Source organism: Coregonus clupeaformis, chromosome 1 (genome assembly GCF_020615455.1).
Source record: "Coregonus clupeaformis isolate EN_2021a chromosome 1, ASM2061545v1, whole genome shotgun sequence".
NCBI classification, from domain to species: Eukaryota; Metazoa; Chordata; class Actinopteri; order Salmoniformes; family Salmonidae; genus Coregonus; species Coregonus clupeaformis.
Genome location: NC_059192.1, coordinates 84,830,267 through 84,853,106, shown reverse-complemented (window position 1 = coordinate 84,853,106; position 22,840 = coordinate 84,830,267). Strand labels below are relative to the sequence as shown.

Sequence of the window (22,840 nt, the reverse complement as noted above, 5' to 3'; positions counted from 1 at the left end):
ATAAAAGAACAAGACCACACACACAAGTTCTCTCCCTCGCTTTCTCTCTCATTCAAAGTTCTGTGTTGCATAGAGCCGTGATGAGGAGTAATTCAAGGTTTTATTTGATTAACTTCAATTACAAAAGTCACCTAGACAACAAACAAACCACAATTGCTTTAAAGTCCCAGTTAAATGGAGATGAGAGGTCATCGTAAAGATCTGTATCCATCTACTATGAAGTTAGAGAAGATCTGTATCCATCTACTATGAAGTTAGAGAAAGTTTAGGCCACAGGTAGCACACAGTATGACAAGTAATAATATGCAGAACACTGGTAATGGTTGGTTGGACATGAACACAACACAATTGACATGTTGTATTAGGCTGTGTTTACACAGGCAGCCCAATGATGATCTTTTGCTTAATTATTGGCAAAAGATCTGATCTGATTGGTCAAAAGACCAATTAGTGGCAAAAGATCAGAATTGAGCTGCCAGTGTAAACACAGTCTTATAGATCTTTGAAATACTGTTTTATTGATTACATAATGAGTTGGCAGCACTACAGGACTCTGAACGGACATGTTATTGCAGTATTTTGAGCAACTGGATAAAGATAGCAATGCTGGGCTCAATTAGTGAGTACTGGTTAAAGAACAGGTTAACTAACAACAGCAAATATGATGATGTTCGATAACTACCCTCGCTATTATATGCTTTTGTTGCATAACTCTTATTAAAACATTAGTTATTTGTTACATTATTACAACCCAAAGACACCTCGCAACGATCTGTCAGACTCTTGTTATCTAACGAATATAAATGTTGCCAGCTAGCTCTTTTTTTCAATCCTTTGTCTTTCCACCAAAACAGTTCTTGTGAAGGGAAAACATATGGCATGTTAGGCTGAGCTTTCAACAGCGAACTCTGGTCTATTGTGACTCAGAAGACAATTCTGAGTTCGCAATGTGGACCTCTCGGAATGGCATTTATAGGTGCAGCTCAGGGAGCAAACAGAAAAAAAAAAATGTCCCCCTCCAGACGACAGCAAAGATAAAGTCACTTCATTCACTGACCAACCTTTGCTGCTTTGGAATAGAAAAATACACATTCTGAACCTGGTATCGAAGGATGAAAAAGGGTTATGACATTGTTTGAATTATTTGAAAGGTTGGATGGTGGAGGTGGAAGGAGAGATGAAGAGAGTGAGTGTTTGGTCATTGTTCCTAAAAGAGTTAATGGGAAAAGAAAGAAGAACATCAATAATAGAGAGGAAGGAGGAGAGGCAATTCCAGTAACTCCATAGAAAAACACAGAGGGAGATAATAAAGAGTTCTGATTCAACTCCATAGAACCAGGAAGCTAGCCTTGTTTTGTACCGCTCAGCCCACTTACGGCTAGTTTCACTGTAAAAAAATGTTTTGTTTCAAACCGCATATTCACCAGAACAGCTAATGTAATGCCATTTAATGAAACACTATGTATAGCTAGTTATATGATTTTAAAGACACAAGGTGTTTGTTGGGGCTCCTAAAGGGTTCCAGCTAGTTGTCTCTGTATCCACTTCAATGGTTCTACTGAGTCTCTATTTGTACAGGAGGACAGGCTGAATGACAGGTGTTGTTTCACAGCTGGCTGAGGGGTATACCATGAAGCAAGTTTGAGTAGTTAGTGAGCTAACTATGGTCAACTCTGAGTTCAACTCGGGATAACCGGTCATACGAATGTGGCTCACCTTTTAGCCAGGTCAATTTCTATGGCAACGAATCCGTCAGAACTAACCTGCTCTGGGGCAGGCTAACTCACGGGTAACGCCACTTATCCTGAATGAAATGACTGAGCCACGAGTTGAGAACCAATGAAATCAGATTCCCTCCCTCTTGCAAAGATTGCGTCATCGTCCCCTTCATTTGAGGAAGATGACTGATTAAATATTTTATTAATCAAATATTTTTTGTTGTAAAAAAATAGTAATGTTAAAATATATCACATTACACATTTAGTAATGGCAGAATGCATTTTAAATGTCACACACAGTAACAGTTTTGTATGACTTAGCTAATACAATTATTTTATTGATAGGAGTGGGGAAAAGGTGCTTGTGGTTGTGCATTGATAAGCACACCAAAGCACACCGAGTCGGCATTAACGATAAGTAATCAAATAAGGATGGCACTTCTAAAAGTCTATTTCACGCCATAGCCTGCTGAATGTGTAAGATAACTTTTCTTTCATTTTGATTTCGGCAGAAATTAAAATGTGGCACTGACTCGCCCATGGATTGATGTTTCAGCATTGTCTCAATGAAGAGTTCCACGTTCAACTAGCCATGTGCGACATGCACGCGCAGTTACACGCCTGCTAGAGTTAGCGGCAGGCAGACGAGCAATATCAAATTACATTTTATTGGTCACATACACATATTTAGCGATGTTATTGTGGGTGTAGCGAAATCCTTGTATCCACAATGGTAGTACAGATGAAGCCTGAGCTGTTAGCAATCCGGAGTAGATCTAGCTTGCTTCGTAGGATACCCTTCAGGTGTGTTCTTTTCTTCTCTATGTACAGGGATGCCTGCCAGGCCTGTCTATTCTCCAACTCCAAGACACACACGATATCTAGTCTATGCATCGCAATACACGTCTATCTAAAGATTCTGTAATGTTATACCCTATTGAATCTGTCCCAGGTCTAAGTCTTGATCTTGGTGGGGTCGGGGATGGGGGTGGCAGTGTTGTCTGCCTGTCCCTCGGCTGGTCCCCCCACCCTTTCTCTCGGGCAGCCCCATCCCCAGAGCCAGGCTGCAGGTCACCGGATGGGTCCACGACGTTGTCTGCGTCACATGACTGGCACGAGGCAAAAATAAGACACAGAGAAACACATCACTCTCAGGTCATCACCCCTGAACCCTGACCCCTGTTCTATTGAAGGGATCAACCTGCTTAACGTCTACGAGCTTCTAATCCTAAATTATATTATTTTAGTGGGTGGCAGTGTGTCAGTGTGCACTGCTCATGTGGGCTGTGTAATGTTGTGGGTTCGATAGATACTGGTTGTTTGACACGGACAGACAGAAGGACACATTCAGAATGATAGAATGCATAGGTGTCATTGAACAATGGTAAAAATGCACAGGTGTCATTGGACAATGTTAATGAATAATGTTGGTTAGACATAATACTGGTGTTCACAAGCCTGGGCACCTGACAGTTCCTGTAATCAACAATGCAACTGTATATCCCTGTTAGGCAAGACAACAACAAGTAGACTAAAGTGGAAACAGACTGGCACCCAGTGTTAACCATAGCCGTGAAGTAATCTTGTTGCCCCCGCTGGCGCTGCAGACAGATATATCCGCTAATACAGGACTATTAACCCTAGGATGCATAGTAAACATGACGCCCCAAGAATGCATATGCCGGGTCAAAATGACCCGATAATGTAATATCTGTGTTTTATTTATATGAGTCTAAAATATTATCCATTTTGTGGAACATAATTATTTTGAGTGATGATTTGGACCTTTCAATAATTATTTTATTGTTTTAAATGTTTTTAGTCGCTCTTCAACAGTTTGATACACATTTCAATGATAACATATTATGAAAATTCATAACAGCTATTGAAAATATTAGCATATTTTTCTTACAATCAATCTTACAATCAAAGTTTCACATTCAACCTTTTAGTGTGAAGAACAAAATAAAACCACCTGCATGTTTTATAATATTTTTAAAAAAATATTTGAAAATCCAAAGTTTATCATCAATATAAATGACAACACTAACAATTGTGAATTTAGAAAACATAAACACTAAAAGGAACAAAGTGTGTGTGCGTGTGTGTGTGTCATGCTTACTTATGCTGTCTTAGTCCATGCATTTGTTACAAACCACAAGCATGTGACTGTGCTCTTTGCAGACGGGCGCATTGCACTGAGAACACCAGCAGCTGACTTTTCTATCCTTTGCACTTGGGCAGAGCTGGCACCTCTTCCTCTTCTGACCCTGGCTGCTCTGAGTGGTGGTGGCATGGCTCTCTTTCATCACCCCACATCTTTCCATTGCCTCAGTTATTCTGTGGAGATGGGAGAACCTTCCAGAAGGACAACCATCTCTGCAGCACTCCAACAATCAGGCCTTTATGGTAAAGTGGCCAGACAGAAGCCACTCCTCAGTAAAAGGCACATGACAGCCCGCTTGGAGTTTGCCAAAAGGCACCTAAAGGACTCTCAGACCATGAGAAACAAGATTCGCTGGTCTGATGAAACCAAGACTGAACTCTTTGGCCGGAATGCCAAGCGTCACGTCTAGAGGAAACCTGCTCATCCACTGTGACGCAGTCGCTGGGGATGAACCTTCCTCTACAGTATGCTAGGAAAAGGTCCCACACATACCAGAAGGCTGCCAGGTGGTCCGTTGCCTCTCTGAACACTCTGGTCCTCTTGTCATCAAGCCTCAGGTAGCGACGGATATCCTCATATCTTCCGACCAACATGGTGGCCTTATACATTGGATTCTGCAGTGGATCCAAAAATAGCTCCCGTGTGGAGACATCCCAGCTTTTCTCCATGCCGGCGAGGAGGGTTAAACCAATAAAGGCCTTTAGTTCCTCTTTGTTGACCTCTCTGCACTCTTTCCCTTTTGCTGTCGCTGTTCTCCATCCTTCTAAATTTGTATACTTTAGGACCTCCTCACTGATGTTGTCACTAATGAACAGCTCCCAGGCATCTTTTGGTGACACAGGCCCTGGGCAGCTCCTCAGGATGTTATGGCTTCTGGTCCTGCCTTTAGTCGGGGGGATGTTCACTCCAGTAAGACCCCTTTTTACTCAGTCTATTTGACAGGTTTTCACTCTCCTCCTCAGAGGAGTCCTCCCCATCTGTAGAATCATCTAGGATAGCTGGACTACCAGGTGCATCCACAACTCCAACTTGACCCACAGGCACATGGTCTGTGTCATCTGAATTGGATACCTCAGATTCTGAGTCAGAGGCACCAATGGCTTCCTCATCCAGCATCTGTAAAACCATTTTGGTTGTATATCTGGCAACATTCTTATGAGCCTCCTTATGAAACTCATTTTACTCAATGAGTTAAAAAGGAGAAATGAAAACAGTGATTAATGAACATTAAAAACAATATATTTAATAAATACTTTATTAATTACATTAATTGTATTGTTGTAGCAAAAAGAAAAGTCAGTTTGACAAGTGCAATGCAGTGAATTCCATAGGAAATACATACGGGTCATATTGGCCCACATATGAAAACTTGGGGTAGTGATGCAAAAACTATTTTTACTTAAAAACAAGAAATGTAAAAACAAAACTAGGATGTTGGAACATTAAAGACACATAATTTAAGGAATTCCTGGAATATTACATTATGACATTTTGGGGGGGATCAATACAGAAAAAAAAAACATTAGGCTGGGTCATTTTGACCCTGCATATGCATTCTAGGGTTAAAGGCCCAGTGCACTACTTTTGTGAATAATTTTTTATTCTCCAGTTTTTTCAAGGGGTGCTGCAGCACTCTCAGCACCCCTACTTCCTGCAGCTATGGTGTAACCCTGTTCAATAGTGTACTAAGGAAATGACCCAATCTCCAGGGCATGTCACTACCTGTGATACCCACATTACTTCCTGGTCTTTCATTTAGTTATCAAACCCAATACGACACATCCCACGATTCCCTGCATGTTTTATGCACAGCCAGCAGGGCTAAGTGCGTGTAAGACTGAGATCAAAGCAGATCTATGTTTGAGTGAGTATATTCTGTGGTTTACTGGAGTTGCCGCTCAATGGCAGCAGTTGAATGTTTCTGTCTGTAGTATTGGAAGTTCCCATTAATGGAATAGAAAAGGGGTGTGACTTTATGGAAATGTGTCACAACATTGATAGGCATTGATTGATTCTGTAGCTGGTATTCAATGGCTTCTTTGATGATGTATGTTCGTTGTGGTTAACCCTCAAGCTACCAACATATTTTACATACATCGATTACCAACTGGGGTCATTTTGACCCCAAGAAGAAACTATTGGAAAAGCAACAATCATAGCAAAATATAAACTTAAAGTATGTAATCAAAACATCCTTAGACGTGATAAAATTTATGTCAAATAAAAAATTACCAAAACACTGTTATTTTATCTAAATTACCGTTAATTTGCATATGCTTTAAAATGAAAATATGAAGAAAATAAATGTATGGTTCTTTTGTATTTTGTACATGATCATCAGAATCACCTTTATTCTCTGCAGGTAATCTGTCTATTTGGTCAAAATCACTGATACAGGTCCCCCTCCACCCTATGGTGGTATGGATAACTTGTAATGATGTCTCCAGAGAAACCTAGATTCAAATAAAGGCCCTATTTATCAAATTACTATAGGCGGAATTAGGTGTTTTTGGCTGGGGTCAGAATTACCCCAAAGGTCTTGATTTTAAAAAAAAATCATATATATAACATATTGATACAGAAACACTAAACAATAATTTAGATTTGTTAAGAACAAGTTGATTGACAAAATCATGAAACATTTGAAGAATTTAAAAAAGTACCGTTGGGCTACGATCAAAAATATGTCTCTGGGGTCAAAATGACCCCCAGTCGGTAGTTTGAGAGTTAATAAGGACATGAGCCTAGAGCGTTTAGAAAATTATCCCTGTAGTTGTTTTGACTTACTTGATGAAGTATTTGACTCCTTCTGCTGTGTAAGCATTTTCCCATCCATATGGTAGACCTGGAAAGAGAGAGCGAGAAAGAGAGAAAGTTTATAAATCCGGGGCACAACTTTCACTGGGGACGGGGGGACATTTTTATCATTGGAATGTGGTACAAAACAAGGCAACAGTGTGCTTTAGGACCATGCGGACGCCTCCGAGCAGTCAGGCAGGCTGTTTGGAGTGTTTATCTGACTGCTGGATAAAAAATGTAATATATCTATATATGTCCACGTTATAAATACAGTATGTTCTTTGTCAAAGCTAGTCAATGATGGTGATCAAGGTCTTTTGGGGGATTTCTAAGCTTATCGTTTTTTTCAGAATATGAAGATCCTTCACACCGCTAACTTGCAAAGTTTCACCTTGTAATTTCATTCATTCAAGTCGAAGTTTCAGTCATCAAACTTCGTCAGAGTTTAGTGAAACTTGCTGTGCAGGTGTGCTTTCTGTTCCAGTGCATCTGCAACAGTCTCTAACTAGATGTTCCTTTCTAGAAAAAACATTTTCCCAGAATGGGTAATATTACTCCCTGGGCTACCTATACTCCAATTTGGGTCATTTGGTAACCCAGTGCTGGTTAAATAGTGGACAGAACACGTTGGGTTATTTTGACCCAGCCAGTTGGATTGCGTTTATACTCTCATCCTGGGTTGGCATAGCAGCGTGGCTTTCAGCTAGATCTTATTGGCCACCCATGAGAGTAATTGTCATTCCTGTTCATCATGTTAACTTTACATACTGCAAATATATATATTTTTTACATTCTTCAATAATATTAAGATAATTTATTACATATTATAATAAGGTATACCACCTTATTGTATCCCAACAATTAGATTTACATAGGCTTTAAGGGAACTCCTAATCTTCTGTAAGTGCCATTGAAGCTAAAAAAATGTCTACGTTCAAACATACCATGTGATAACTATGCAACAGAACAGATTAACAGGAATTACATTTACTCTCATAGGTGGCTAAAAATAACTGTCTGAATGCCATGCCCCAATTAAACTACGCCTCCAGTCTTCTGATCTGACCCGCTGGGTCTAATCTCAAGCACCCATGACAGTAAATGTCATTTTTGTTAATCTGTTCTGTTGTATATTAAGCACATGTTAAGTTTGAACATTTTTTGTAGCTTCAATGAGGCTTACAGATGTGTATGAGTTCCTTAAAATGCAAATCCTAATGTCAGGATAGATACCAATTTATTATAATATGTAATAAATAATTGTAATATTCTATAAGAATGTGTAAAATGCTAAACATTTCAAGGAAACATTTACATTTGCAGTATGTAAACTTAAAGCCCCCTTGCAGTCTTTGTAATTTTATTTTTAAATCATCACTCTATGTCTAGTAAATCACTGTATGTGTTTATTCAAAGCTCATGAACAGTTAAAATCACATTTTCATGAGATTGGATGATATTTGGATGAAACCAGATCAAAGTATGATAAATTATTGTTGCTTCTACATTGTTCAAGTTTGATCATAAAGTTACCTCCCGAGTAGCGCAGTGGTCTAAGGCTGTGCCACTAGAGATCCTGGTTCGAATCCAGGCTCTGTAGTAGCTTGCCGCGACCGGGAGACCCATGGGGTGGTGCACAATTGGTCCAGGGTAGGGCACTGGACCAGTAACTTTTTTACATTTTTAGTCATTTAGCAGACGCTCTTATCCAGAGCGACTTACAGTTAGTGAGTGCATACATTATTTTTTTATTTTTCATAACCCCCGTGGGAATCGAACCCACAACCCTGCCGTTGCAAACGCTATGCTCTACCAACTGAGCTACATCCTTGCTGGCCATTCCCTCCCCTACCCTGGACCAATTGTGCACCACCCCATGGGTCTCCCAGGGTGGTGCACACTTGGCTTCAGGAGGCGGGATTATTAAGGGAATATGGTGACATCACCCTAACTTTTATTTTAATACACCAATGGAAACATGACATTATCTTATCTAATTTAAAAAGTACCGCCTTGTAACCAACATCGGAGAAGGCATGTTTGTGGAGGGTTGTGGTTTATACAGCTAGATAGCTACTCTACTGGGGCCAACATTTGACTGTTGGGTGTCAGCAAGATACGTATACACTGAAAAGATACGTATACACTGAGTGTACAAAACATTAGGAACACCTAATATTGAGTTGCACCCCCTTTTGACCTCAGAACAGCCTCAATTCGTCAGGCATAGACTCTACAAGGTGTCAAGCGCATTCCACAGGGATGCTTCCCACAGTTGTGTCAAGTTGGCTGGATGTCCTTTGGGTGGTGGACCATTCTTGGTACACATGGGAATCTGTTGAGTGTGAAAAACCCAGCAGTGGTGCAGTGGTGCAGTTCTTGACACAATCAAACTGGTGTGCCTGGCACCTACTACCATACCCCGTTCAAAGGCTCTTTTGTCTAGCCCATTCACCCTCTGAATGGTACTCGTACACAATCCATGTCTCAATTGTCTCAAGGCTAATACATCCTTCTTTAACCTGTCTCCTCCCCTTTGTCTACACTGATTGAAGTGGATTTATCAGGTGACATTAATAAGGCATCATAGCTTTCACCTGAATTTACCTGGTCAGTCTATGTCATGAAAAGCAGGTGTTCCTATTGTTTTGTACACTCAGTGTATGTCTCCCCTTTCATCTGTGTCTGGTGTTAGCTAGTTACTGGCTAGCTAGGTTTTCAGCCAGCATGGAACAAAAGGGGGGGACCGGTCATTCAAAACTCTGACGCAGTTAAGTTATCATGTCAACACATCCGTCAGTGTTGCTGTGAACCACGTCACAAGAGACATGGCAAACGGGAGAGAAAAACCTTGACATCATTGATTTATTAAAAAAATATATATATAATAATAATAATAATAATAATCTTCTATATTGTTTGAGTTGCTTTGTTTATCACCAAATTTGCTTGATATTATTTTATTGCAACACTACCCACTGCATCCAAGTTTCTTGACATAGGTGTTTGAAAGAGCTGTGAGTCAAGGCGAGCTCATTAATATATCAATCCTGCAAAAATATTATTGGTGAAATTTTAGTCATTCAACAGGCAATTTTACATGGGAATCAAAATGACTGTTCGGGACCTTTAATGAAAATAACCCTTAAATATATTTGTTATTATTTATTTCCCTGAGCCTCCTTTGGCCCTTGAAATGCTCAGTGTTAAGAAACAAATTTGAAGATATTTACATACACAACCCTGATTGGCTGGTCTAGAGCACACCCCCTTTCACAATTTCAGAGTGCCCCTTTAACATGATGAACAGGAATGACATTTACTCTCATGGGTGGCCAATAAGATCTACTTGAAAGCCACACCCCTAATAAGACACGCCTCCGGGAAATTATCTAAGGATTACATTAAAAAAGACCCAGCTGCTAGGTCAACCCAGCATGAAAGTTAAAAATAACCAACTGATGGTTAAATTAACCCATGTTTGGGTAAACCCAATAACCAATATTTACCCAGTGCTGGGTTACCAAATAACATTCTCACTCGGAATTCAGTATCTCTCTCAGCGTTCTACACCTGAAATGATGACTGGATTGTGAGAAATCCAATGAATCTTCGGAGCCGTGTCCAATCTATTGGTTCTGATTCTATAGTTACAGTCGCCTCTCACCGAATATAATCCTGTCACTCTTGCTGTAAACAGCGAATAGGTGAATAGTTATGCACACTCAAGTTTTATTTTTATTTTTTTGTCTTATTTCTTGTTTGTTTCAACAACAAAAATATATTTTGCATCTTCAAAGTGGCATGTTGTGTAAGTCAAATAATACAAACCCAAAAAAAATCCATTTTAATTCCAGGTTGTAAGGCAACAAAATAGGAAAAATCCAAGGGAGGTGAATACTTTCGCAAGCCACTGTATACACATCACAATAACACAATGCACATACACGGCAACGTCACACAAGTTCTCACCCTCGGAACAAAGAAACACAGGGCACACACTGGTTGAATCATCATTGCTTCCACGTCATTTACAGTGAGGGAATTAAGTATTTGATCCCCTGCTGATTCTGTACGTTTGCCTACTGACAAAGACATGATCAGTCTATAATTTTAATGGTAGGTTTATTTGAACAGTGAGAGACAGAATAACAACAAAAAAATCCAGAAAAACGCATGTCAAAAATGTTATAAATTGATTTGCATTTGAGGGAAATAAGTATTTGACCCCTCTGCAAAACATGACTTAGTACTTGGTGGCAAAACCCTTATTGGCAATCACAGAGGACAGACGTTTCTTGTAGTTGGCCACCAGGTTTGCACACATCTCAGGAGGGATTTTGTTCCACTCCTCTTTGCAGATCTTCTCCAAGTCATTAAGGTTTCGAGGCTGACGAACCTTCAGCTCCCTCCACAGATTCTCTATGGGATTAAGGTCTGGAGACTGGCTAGGCCACTCCAGGACCTTAATGTGCTTCTTCTTGAGCCACTCCTTTGTTGCCTTGGCCATGTGTTTTGGGTCATTGTCATGCTGGAATACCCATCCACGACCCCTTTTCAATGCCCTGGCTGAGGGAAGGAGGTTCTCACCCAAGATTTGACGGTACATGGCCCCGTCCATCGTCCCTTTGATGCGGTGAAGTTGTCCTGTCCCCTAAGCAGAAAAACACCCCCAAAGCATAATGTTTCCACCTCCATGTTTGACGGTGGGGATGGTGTTCTTGGGGTCATAGGCAGCATTCCTCCTCCTCCAAACACGGCGAGTTGAGTTGATGCCAAAGACCTCGATTTTGGTCTCATCTGACCACAACACTTTCACCCAGTTCTCCTCGGAATCATTCAGATATTCATTGGCAAACTTCAGACGGGCCTGTATATGTGCTTTCTTGAGCAGGGGGACCTTGCGGGTGCTGCAGGATTTCAGTCCTTCACGGCGTAGTGTGTTACCAATTGTTTTCTTGGTGACTATTGTCCCAGCTGCCTTGAGATCATTGACAAGATCCTCCCGTGTAGTTCTGGGCTGATTCCTCACCGTTCTCATGATCATTGCAACTCCACGAGGTGAGATCTTGCATGGAGCCCCAGGCCGAGGGAGATTGACAGTTATTTTGTGTTTCTTCCATTGCAAATAATCGCACCAACTGTTGTCACCTTCTCACCAAGCTGCTTGGCGATGGTCTTGTAGCCCATTCCAGCCTTGTGTAGGTCTACAATCTTGTCCCTGACATCCTTGGAGAGCTCTTTGGTCTTGGCCATGGTGGAGAGTTTGGAATCTGATTGATTGATTGCTTCTGTGGACAGGTGTCTTTTATACAGGTAACAAGCTGAGATTAGGAGCACTCCCTTTAAGAGTGTACTCCTAATCTCAGCTCGTTACCTGTATAAAAGACACCTGGGAGCCAGAAATCTTTCTGATTGAGAGGGGGTCAAATACTTATTTCCCTCCTTAAAAAGCAAATCAATTTATAACATTTTTATATGCGTTTTTCTGGATTTTGGATTCTGTCTCTCACTGTTCAAATAAACCTACCATTACAATTATAGACTGATCATTTCTTTGTCAGTGGGCAAACGTACAAAATCAGCAGGGGATCAAATACTTTTTTCCCTCACTGTATACTGAACAAAAATATAAATGCAACATGCAACAATTTCATTGATTTTACTGAGTTACAGTTTATATGAGGACATCAGTTAATTGAAATAAATTCCTTAGGCCCTAATCTATCGATTTCACATGACTGGGAATACAGATATGCATCTGTTGGTCACAGATACCTTTTGTGCATTGAAATTGCCATCGATAAAATGCAATTGTGTTCGTTGTCTGTAGCTTATACCTGCCCATACCATAACCCCACCACCATCATGGGGTACTCTGTTCACAACGTTGACATCAGCAAACCGTTCGCCCACACAACGCCATACACGTGGTCTGCGGTTGTGAGGCCGGTTTGACCTACTGCTAAATTCTCTAAAACATTGGAGGCGGCTTATGGTAGAGAAATGAACATTCAATTATCTGGCAACAGCTATGGTGGACATTCCTGCAGTCAGCATGCCAATTGCACGCTCCCTCAAAACTTGAGACATCTGTGGTATTGTGTTGTGTGACAAAATTACACATTTTAGAGTGGCCTTTTATTGCCCCCAGCACAAGTTGTACCTGTGTAATGATCATGCTGTTTAATCATCTTCTTGAATGCCACACCTGTCAGGTGGATGGATTATCTTGGCAAATGAGAAATGCTCACTAACAGGGATGTAAACAAATTTGGGCACAACATTTGAGAGAAATAGGTTTTTTGTGCATATGGAAAATTTCTGGGATCTTTTATTTCAGCTCATGAAACATGGGTCCAGCACTTTACATGTATTTAAAAAAATAAAAATTTAGGGGGTAGATCAGCTTTAATATTTCAGATAGATTGTAACTTCCATCAATGTAATTGTCTGCATCACTTCCAATCCCCCATATGTTTTTTTTCTCTCTCGCAAATATATATATATATATATATATATATATATATATATATATATATATATATATATATATTTTACATATTAGTCATTTAGCAGACGCTCTTATCCAGAGCGACTTATAGTTAGTGAGTGCATATATTATTTTTATTTATTTTTCATACTGTCCCCCCGTGGAAATCGAACCCACAACCCTGGCATTGCAAACGCCATGCTCTACCAACTGAGCTACATCTCTGCTGGCCATTCCCTCCCCTACTCTGGAAGACGCTGGGCCAACTGTACACCGCCCCATGCGTCTCCCGGTTGCGGCCGGCTACGACAGAGCCTGGATTCGAACCAGGATCTCTAGTGGCACAGCTAGCCTTAGACCACTGCGCCATACATACAGCGGGGAGAAGAAGTATTTGATACACTGCCGATTTTGCAGGTTTTCCTACTTACAAAGCATGTAGAGGTCTGTAATTTTTATCATAGGTACACTTCAACTGTGAGAGACTGAATCACATTGTATGATTTTTAAGTAATTAATTTGCATTTTATTGCATGACATAAGTATTTGATACATCAGAAAAGCAGAACCTAATATTTGGTACAGAAACCTTTGTTTGCAATTACAGAGATCATATGTTTACTGTAGGTCTTGACCAGGTTTGCACACACTGCAGCAGGGATTTTGGCCCACTCCTCCATACAGACCTTCTCCAGATCCTTCAGGTTTCGGGGCTGTCGCTGGGCAATACAGACTTTCAGCTCCCTCCAAAGATTTTCTATTGGGTTCAGGTCTGGAGACTGGCTAGGCCACTCCAGGACCTTGAGATGCTTCTTAAGGAGCCACTCCTTAGTTGCCCTGGCTGTGTGTTTCGGGTAGTTGTCATGCTGGAAGACCCAGCCACGACCCATCTTCAATGCTCTTACTGAGGGAAGGAGGTTGTTGGCCAAGATCTCGCGATACATGGCCCCATCCATCCTCCCCTCAATACGGTGCAGTCGTCCTGTCCCCTTTGCAGAAAAGCATCCCCAAAGAATGATGTTTCCACCTACATGCTTCACGGTTGGGATGGTGTTCTTGGGGTTGTACTCATCCTTCTTCTTCCTCCAAACACGGCAAGTGGAGTTTAGACCAAAAAGCTCTATTTTTGTCTCATCAGACCACATGACCTACTCCCATTCCTCCTCTGGATCATCCAGATGGTCATTGGCAAACTTCAGATGGGCCTGGACATGCGCTGGCTTGAACAGGGGGACCTTGCGTGCGCTGCAGGATTTTAATCTATGATGGCGTAGTGTGTTACTAATGGTTTTCTTTGAGACTGTGGTCCCAGCTCTCTTCAGGTCATTGACCAGGTCCTGCCGTGTAGTTCTGGGCTGATCCCTCACCTTCCTCATGATCATTGATGCCCCACGAGGTGAGAGCTTGCATGGAGCCCCAGACCGAGGGTGATTGACCGTCATCTTGAACTTCTTCCATTTTCTAATAATTGCACCAACAGTTGTTGCCTTCTCACCAAGCTGCTTGCCTATTGTCCTGTAGCCCATCCCAGCCTTGTGCAGGTCTACAATTTTATCCCTGATGTCCTTACACAGCTCTCTGGTCTTGGCCATTGTGGAGAGGTTGGAGTCTGTTTGATTGAGTGTGTGGACAGGTGTCTTTTATACAGGTAACGAGTTCAAACAGGTGCAGTTAATACAGGTAATGAGTGGAGAACAGGAGGGCTTCTTAAAGAAAAACTAACAGGTCTGTGAGAGCCGGAATTCTTACTGGTTGGTAGGTGATCAAATACTTATGTCATGCATTCAAATGCAAATTAATTATTTAAAAATCATACAATGTGATTTTCTGGATTTTTTTTCACATACACATATAGACATATATATACATACATACATACATACATACATACATACATACACACACACATATCCTTTTTTAAATTATATTTCCCTTCATTACTTTCCAACCCCACCACCCCTTCCCCAATTGGAGTAAACCAGTGAAATTCGACAATAATTATATTTTGTTTGTTTTTACTCCTGAACTTCCTCCGATCATTTTCATGATGTCCATCTGGTTTGCTTCTATATGCCATATTTTTCTAACTGTGCTCTTTCACAAAAGCTCTCAACCTATAACCTATATACGTATTATGGACACAGTATGCTTTACATTAGTTATCTTGTTGTTATTAGTTGTTGTTATTAGTCCCATCCTTCAGCTCCATTCAACACCTCCCATCTATCTCTTAACACCATCCATATTGGATTTCTATTTGCCATATATTTTTCAACTGTACTGTGATGTTTTACAAAAGTTCTGAACCTTTCTATTCTCATTGTTTCTACAGATCGTAAATTGAAAATAAACTTTTTTGCTAAAATAATTATTATATTATTGATCGATTGACTATGACTTTTCAGATCACCCAGTAGTGCTATCTGCAGGGTTAGCTCCAGGTAAATATTGCAATCCTTTAGCCATTCCTGGACCTGTGTCCAAAAACAAGCTACAAATGGACAGTACCAAAACAAATGATCTAATGATTCTGTCTCTTGGCAGCAAAATCTGCAGAGCTGGGAAGATTGTATCCCCCATATAAATAACATTCTATTGGTAGCAAGAATTTTATATAATAATTTAAATTGAAAAATTCTAAGTTTTGAATCCGGCGTCGTTTTGCGTATCAATTCATAAACACTATGCCATGGATTCGGTACGTCAAAAATCTCTTCCCAACTATTTTGCAATCTATATGGGACGGCTGTCAATCCTTTGGTCCTTAAATTAAACTGGTATACTTTTTTAGGTATCACAATTTTCTTTAACTAATTATATTCTTTAATGCAAGGCCGACAGACAAGTTCGTTACTTTTTCTCACTTCCACTTTCCTTTTCCATTTTTGCGGTAATGCTGCAATTATTTGGTTGTAATTTTGGGTAGAGCAGACATTTCCATATGTTTTTGTGTTGCGGTAATATTTTTGTTCAGTGTAAATGAAATTACTTTCAACCAACAGGGAAAAGACGTTGAATTGACGTCTGTGCCCAGTGGGATGATATCAGTCAGAAAATCCCTTTGTGTTCCACCGAAAGTAAGATGTGTACATTAGCGATACATTGCACAGACTGGATTTTACTCTGTCAATTAAATGTTGACAGGCATGGCCAGGGGATAAACTGTCTGGTCTCAGGTTTTAGTCAACACATCAGTAACAGAAAATAAAGTGTACTGTAGCTGGTCCACTAACAGTATGTCTGTTTTGTGGAGTAGATTTTATCCAAGTAATTAACTGCTTGGTTAGCCAATGATCTTGAACTGATCTGATTGAACTTGGCTTGACATGTCAAATGGCGCCGGAGGGGATGGCTGCCATTTTATGGACTCTTAACCAACCGTGCTATTTTGTGTGTTTTTTTCGCATTGTTTGAAAATTATTTTGTACATAATGTTGCTGCTACCGTCTCTTATGACCGAAAAGAGCTTCTGGACATCAGAACAGCGATTACTCACCTTGAACTGGACTAATAATTTTTCTTTAATGAGTCGGACGAGAGGGATTTGCTCCAGACACTCGACAGGGCCCTCATCCCCGTCATTCGCAGTAGAAAGAAAAGGAGATATCGCGGAAGGAGATCGGGGTGCTTGTTAAGGAGCCGGTGATGAGTGGCTAATCTGCCTTTGCCATCGGAACTATTGGCCAATTTACAATCGCTTGACAATAAAGTGGACGAACTACAAGCACGTATATCCTACCAATGGGACATTAAAAATTGTAATATCTTATGTTTCAACGAGTCGTGGCTGAACGAAGACATGAATAACATACAGCTGGCAGGTTATACACTGTATCAGCAAGAAAGAACAGCAGCCTCTGGTAAGACAAGGGGTGGCGGTCTATGTATATTTGTAAACAACAGCTGGTGCACGATATCTAAGGAAGTCTCGAGGTTTTGCTCGCCTGAGGTAGAGTATCTCATGATAAGCTGTAGACCACAGTATCTACCAAGAGAGTTTTCATCTACATTTTTCGTAGCTGTCTATTTACCACCACAAACCAATGCTGGCACTAAGACCGCACTCAAGGAACTGTAAACGGCCATAAGCAAACAGGAAAACGCTCATCCAGAGGAGGCACTCCTAGTGGCCGGGGACTTTAATACAGGGAAACTTAAATCCGTTTTACCTAATTTCTACCAGCATGTTAAATGTGCAACCAGAGGGAAAAAAAACTCTAGACCACCTTTACTCCACACACATAGATGCGTACAAAGCTCTCCCTCGCTCTCCATTTGGCAAATCTGACCATAATTCTATCCTCATGATTTCTGCTTACAAGCAAAAACTTAAGCAGGAAGCACCAGTGACTCGGTCAATAAAAAAGTGGTCAGATGACGCAGATGCTAAGCCACAGGACTGTTTTGCTAGAACAGACTGGAATATGTTCCGGATTCTTCCGACGGCATTGAGGAGTACACCACATCAGTCACTTGCTTCATCAATAAGTGCATCGATGACGTCGTCCCCACAGTGACTGTACGTACATACCCCAACCAGAAGCCATGGATTACAGGAAACATCCGCACTGAGCTAAAGGGTAGAGCTGCCGCTTTCAAGGAGCGGGACTCTAACCCGGACGCTTATAAGAAATCCCGCTATGCCCTCCGACAAACCATCAAACAGGCAAAGCGTCAATACAGGAATAAGATCGAATCGTACTACACCGGCTCCGACGCTCGTCGGATGTGGCAGGGCTTGCAAACTATTACAGACTACAAAGGGAAGCACAGCCGCAAGCTGCCCAGTGACATGAGCCTACCAGACAACCTAAATTACTTCTATGCTCGCTTCGAGGCAAGTAACACTGAAACATGCATTAGAGCATCAGCTGTTCCGGACGATTATGTTATCACGCTCTCCGTAGCCGATGTGAGTAAGACCTTTAAACAGGTCAACATTCACAAGGCCGCAGGGCCAGACGGATTACCAGGACGTGACTTCAATGATATTTTCAACCTCTCCCTGTCGAAGTTTGTAATATCAACTTGTTTCAAGCAGACCACCATAGTCCCTGTGCCCTAGAACACTAAGGTAACCTGCCTAAATGACTACCGACCCGTAGCACTCACGTCTGTGGCCATGAAGTGCTTTGAAAGGCTGGTCATGGCTCACATCAACACCATTATCCCAGAAACCCTAGACCCACCCTAATTTGCATACCACCCCAACAGATCCACAGATGATGCAATCCCTATTGCGCTCCACACTGCCCTTTCACACCTGGACAAAAGGAACATCTATGTGAGAATGCTATTCATTGACTACAGCTCAGCGTTCAACACCATAGTGCCCTCAAAGCTCATCACTAAGCTAAGGACCCTGGGACTAAACACCTCCCTCTGCAACTGGATCCTGGACTTCCTGACGGGCCGCCCCCAGGTGATAAGGGTAGGTAACAACACATCCGCCACGCTGATCCTCAACACGAGGGCCCCTCAGGGGTGCGTGCTGAGTCCCCTCCTGTACTCCTTGTTCACTCATGACTACATGGCCAGGCACGACTCTAACACCATCATTAAGTTTGCCGATGACACAACAGTGGTAGGCCTGATCACCGACAACGACGAGACAGCCTATAGGGAGGAGGTCAGAGACCTGTCCGTGTGGTGCCAGGACAACAACCTCTCTCTAAACGTGATCAAGACAAAGGAGATGATTGTGGACGACAGGAAAAAGAAGAGGACCGAGCACGCCCCCATTCTCATCGACGGGGCTGTAGTGGAGCAGGTTGAGAGCTTCAAGTTCCTTGGTGTCCACATCACAAACTAACATGGTCCAAGCACACCAAGACAGTCGTGAAGAGGGCACGACAAAACCTATTCCCCTTCAGGAGACTGAAAAGATTTGGCATGGGTCCTCAGATCCTCAAAAGGTTCTACAGCTGCACCATCGAGAGCATCCTGACTGGTTGCATCATTGCCTGGTATGGCAACTGCTCGGCCTCCGACCGCAAGGCACTACAGAGGGTAGTGCGTACAGCCCAGTACATCACTGGGGCCAAGCATCCTGCCATCCAGGACCTCTATACCAGGTGGTGTCAGAGGAAATCCCTAAAAACTGTCAAAGACTCCAGCCACCCTAGTCATAGCCATGTCTAGGTCCAAGAGGCTCCTAAACAGCTTCTACCCCCAAGCAATAAGACTCCTGAACATCTAATCAAATGGCTACCCAGACTATTTGCATTGCAATACGCAGTGCGTATTTCAGAAATACTTTCTGGCTTTCTATTTCTGTTTCTGCACCTGGTTCTAACGTAGAGAACCAGAAGAGTGTGTGAGTCCCTCGTGCCCTTAGACAGAGCACAAGCTCTGGCCTCGGAAAGAGCAGTGAGAGGGGTCTTGCCACATGAAGCAGGGAGGGCTGAATGCCAGCTTTGTCAGGGGCCTTTGCCCCTAACATCCCGGGGCAGTGGACTGAATTAATTTGACTGTTTCTGAGAAATAAAGCATTAAATAAAGCATTAAAGCTGCTTACAACAAACCCCTCAGAATTTCATAGAGAGAGATTCATCTAGAAAATAAGGGAGAGAGGGAGAGGAGAAAGAGGAGGGATGTGAAATGATCAATAGAGGATAATTGTGCTAGGTTCAGGTCAAGGAGATAATTGTGAAGTGTGTGTGTATATGTGTGTATGTTTGTGTGTAGTGGCTGTAAGTACGTCACTCATTGAACGCTTAAGCCAATATTACAGCTAATAACCCTGCTGGCTCCCCCGGGCCCTTACCAATCCCCAGTCCCTCTGCTCCTCCTCACTCCCTTACCAATCCTCAGTCCCTCCTCACTCCCTTACCGATCTTCAGTCCCTCCTCACTCCCTTACCGATCCTCAGTCCCTCCTCACTCCCTTACCGATCCTCAGTCCCTCCTCACTCCCTTACCGATCCCGTCCCTCTGCTCCTCCTCACTCCTTCCCTTTCCAACTGCCTCTCCTGTGAGAGGAATCAGCCTAATCCAGCCCTGGATAGCTCCTCTCCTCCGTCACCCTGGTGTCACTGTGGGCTCACGTGGCTCACCGTGCGCTGGCCAACCCTCCACAGGTGGCAGCATGGGCCTGACTAATGTGCTGCTCCAGAAGAATATGAACAGCTGCCATACATACTAAGTTAGAACACACACACACACACACACACACTTGGCATCACAGGATGAGTGTGATGAAAATGTGAGAATCTCCTTCGCTCCTCGGTCACGCTCTGCCCAGCCTGCAAGATACGTTTCAGCTTCAGCATGCAGCTAATACCCTTGCACACGCATGCACGCATGCACGCACACACACAGCATGCTGCTTGACACACAGTCAGCATGCTGCTTGTACACACACACACTCTCTCTCTACTTTCTTGTCGCATTGCCAAGTAAAACGATGCCAAAACATGATTACAATATTTCATCTGAGGGAGGAGGGAGTAGAAGTGACACAGTAGGCCTAAAACATAAAGCCAGCCTTGTGTTTTGTTGTTATTAGTGTCGTTATTTAATTCTGACTCTATAAAGGAAGCGCGGCATGGAACATATTAAAGGGGTGCAGCAGGATCTAACATGGGAGTGTTTAACGATAAAGATGTCTGTGTTAGGATGGACACAAAGCTATTCAAATGACAGTACTACACCTGAGCACTACAGAGAGAAAAAACAGGAAGAGAACTGAAAGAGGAAGAGCTAGAGATAGAGACAGGAAGATATATAGAGAGTGAAATACAGAGAAATAGATACAAATACAGAGGGACAGAGGGAGAGATGACTACCTGTAGACGACAGCTCCTCCGTGTGTTAAACCTCCTGTGGGGTTTGGGTCCCTGCCCTTGCATTCTACCTCTGTGTTCGGAGGAGTGGTGCCCCATCCATCAACATCACTCTGGGCCAAAAGAGCTAAAGCTGCCAAGTGACAACTCACCCACAGCTTTCACCCACAGCTTAGAGACAGAAACTACACCCCAAATGACACCCTATTCCCTATATAGTGCACTACTACTAGTCTGGTCAAAAGTAGTACACTTTATAGGGAATAGGGTGCCATTTGGGACACACACTGACAGACAGACTGGGGATTGTCAGGCAGCAGGGTGGTAATACCAGTAACAACACCAAACAAAGCAGGAAATGTCTGACCTTAATCCTTGAACTCTACTTTATATTTTTATTCATATTTCCTGGGCGACAGACAGGGTTGGGAAAAGAGTATCTATGGATTCTAATGACGTTTCATTCTCTCTGGTTGTGTCCCAAATGGCATCCTATTCCCTATGTAGTGCACTACTTTTGAACAGAGCCATATGTGTCCTGGTCAAAAGTAGCGCACTATATAGGGAATAGGGTGCCATTTGGGACAGATACTCTGTCTGCCTCCTGCCTTTTCTGCTGATTGCACACTTGGGCAGGGCTCTACAGTGCGACCATTTTACTCGCATATGCGCCTAAATATTTTGCTGTGCGACCTGGAATTTTTATTTAGGAACCGCCTAGAAAAACATAACCCAGATGATAATTGTTTCAATGATTACTTCCCTGTACCGCAGCCCCTGAGTGCCATGGAGAATACACTGAGCGCATATTCATGTCATGCTTGCACCATTACTACAAAGAAAATGGCTTGTTACCTCAAATACTTTTTATTGTGCTCCTAAATTTATTTCTGTGCTCCTAAATTGTTCTACTTAGGTGCACACGTAGAGCCCTGTGGGCTTAGGGTTAGGCCTCGTATGTAAATATTTGAATAAGACTGATAGATGGAGGATACTTTTTTGGGCATCAACCCATACACACACATACGTAAGCAGTGTGTGTGTTTGGCTAGAGGGAGAGAGGAAGTGGTTGTGGCTGGCATGCAAACACACCAGGATTACTAACCACCACAAGGGATTGGGGTAACACTGCAGCGCACAGTGGACTTATTATTGGCTGGTGATATCCAATAAATGTATACATGATTAGTCAACAAAGTACTTGAATAACAAATTTGACAGACAGGGAGTGGCTGGCGTGCCAAAACTCATGACTACTATACTACTAACCAACCAGCACAGGATCGGAGAGAACTAACCTGTATCGTCTGGGATGCTACAGGACCTCCATTCCAAATCTAACCCTAGCCCTAGATACTTCTTGCATCTAAAATCTATCACATGATATCATTAATAACAGATGGTAGAAGTCATGGACTGACAGGATCGACAACCCATTTAGAGGGAGAACTTATTGTAGTTTATTTGCATCATGTACAACTTCGTGATACAGTCATACAGAGTCATTAAAACTTGTATTTCAACCACTCCACACATTTCTTGTTAACAAACTATAGTTTTGGCAAGTCGGTTAGGACATCTACTTTGTGCATGACACAAGTCATTTTTCCAACAATTGTTTACAGACAGATTATTTCACTTATAATTCACTGTATCACAATTCCAGTGGGTCAGAAGTTTACATACACTAAGTTGACTGTGCCTTTAAACAGCTTGGAAAATTCCAGAAAATGATGTCATGGCTTTAGAAGCTTCTGATAGGCTAATTGACATCATTTGAGTCAATTGGAGGTGTACCTATGGATGTATTTCAAGGCCTACCTTCAAACTCAGTGCCTCTTTGCTTGACATCATGGGAAAGTCAAAAGAAATCAGCCAAG

General features: G+C 42.1%; 1 long non-coding RNA gene across 1 annotated transcript; it reads right to left on the bottom strand.

The window, feature by feature from the left end:
• Window positions 1-37: 37 nt before the first annotated feature.
• LOC121584277 lies at window positions 38-21,061 on the bottom strand. Its single transcript, XR_006003692.2, has 3 exons — window positions 20,964-21,061; window positions 6,673-6,730; window positions 38-2,827 (listed from the first exon to the last, which is right to left on the bottom strand). It is a non-coding gene; the product is annotated as an uncharacterized LOC121584277 (long non-coding RNA).
• Between the last annotated feature and the right edge of the window lie 1,779 nt (window positions 21,062-22,840).